General features: G+C 43.9%; 1 pseudogene; it reads left to right on the top strand.

The window, feature by feature from the left end:
- The first annotated feature begins 232 nt into the window (after positions 1-232).
- LOC129674950 (40S ribosomal protein S6-like) lies at positions 233-968 on the top strand (annotated as a pseudogene).
- Positions 969-1,500: the final 532 nt, after the last annotated feature.

Genomic DNA, 1,500 nt, shown 5'->3' with positions numbered 1-1,500 from the left:
TGATAAGTTGTTAACTCATAGAAGACAAAAATGATGCCATTTAGCTGATTACACAGATGTGCCTATTTAAAGAAGACGGACTATAAGAAACAGAGCATTTAAGAATTATTATGAGCTTCTTTTTTATATTTCAGAGTAAAAAAAAAAATGAAGTCTATAGTCCGTATATAAAATGCTTAATTAAGGAACACTAGGTTGCCCTTTTGAGTGGTACCTCCTGGGATGGGTCAAGATGAAGCTGAGACTCTCCTTCCCTGCCACCGGCTGTCAGAAACTCATTGAAGTGGACGATGAGCACAAGCTTTGTTTGTTCTATGAGAAATTCACGGCCACAGAAGTAGCTGCTAATGCTCCGGATGAAGAGTGGAAGGGTTCTGTGGTCTGGATCAGTGGTGGGAATGACAAACAAGGTTTTCCCATGAAGCAAGGTGATTTGACCCATGGCAGAGTGGGCCTGCTGTTGAGTAAGGGGCCGAGGAGAACTGGAGAGGGGAGGCGCGAGTCTGTTCGTGGATGCCCTGCAGATGCCAATCTGAGTGTTTTCAACTTGGTTATTGTAAAAAAAAAAAAAAAAAAAAAAGAGAGAGAGAGAGAAGGATATTCCTGGACCGACAGACACTACTGTGCCTTGTTGGTTGGGGCCTAAAAGAGCTAATGGAACCTGAAAGCTCTTTAATCTCTCTACAGAAGATGATGCCCTCCAATATATTGTCAGAAAGCCCTTGATCAAAGAAGGTAAGAAGCCCAGGACCAACGCACCCAAGATTCAGTGTCTTGTCACTCCAACACAAATGCAGCCCAAATGCCAACAAATCACTCTGAAGAAACATCGTACTAAGAAAATCAAGTAGGAGGCTGCAAGCTATGCTAACCTCTTGGCCAAGAGAACAAAGGAAGCCAAAGAAAAGCACCAAGAACAGATTGCCGAGAGATATAGGCTGTCCTCTCTGAGAGCTTCTACTTCTTAGCGCAGTCAAAAATAAGTCTTTAGGAGTGACAAATAAATGATCAGACTTTGAATCACCCCCCCCCAATAAAAGAAACACCAGGTCAATGGGATGGCTCAGTAGCTAAGACTCGAGGATCCATATGGCAGAAGGATAGAGCTGACTCCCATATATCATCCTGTGTCCTCCACGTTCACTGTCTCTCATGCACACCAAATAAACAAACAACGAACAAACAAATGGGAATGTAAAGATAAACAATAAAGCCATCAAGATAGCTTAGCATGTAGCAGCACTTGCTGTCAAGCCTGGCCGCCTGAGTTAGAGCCTAAGACCCACGTGGTATAAAGAGAACCAGCTCTCTCAAGTTGTTCTCCGACCTCCTCCCAAGGCACACACAGGCCTCCACGTGTGTCCACACACCAAATGAATGAGTAAGGAAAAGGAAAGGGGGAAAATGCTTAAGAGAAAGTAAGAAAATAGGTAAGAAAGCCACGGCAAAGGTACGTGTGTGTGTGTGTGTGTGTGTGTGTGTGTGTGTGTGTGTGTGTGT

The sequence above is a fragment of the Psammomys obesus genome, unplaced genomic scaffold (genome assembly GCF_907164565.1).
Source record: "Psammomys obesus unplaced genomic scaffold, mPsaObe1.curated_primary_1811, whole genome shotgun sequence".
Classification (NCBI taxonomy): Eukaryota; Metazoa; Chordata; class Mammalia; order Rodentia; family Muridae; genus Psammomys; species Psammomys obesus.
The sequence above is the reverse complement of the archived record's forward strand: the minus strand, read 5'-3'. Positions and strand labels throughout refer to the sequence as shown.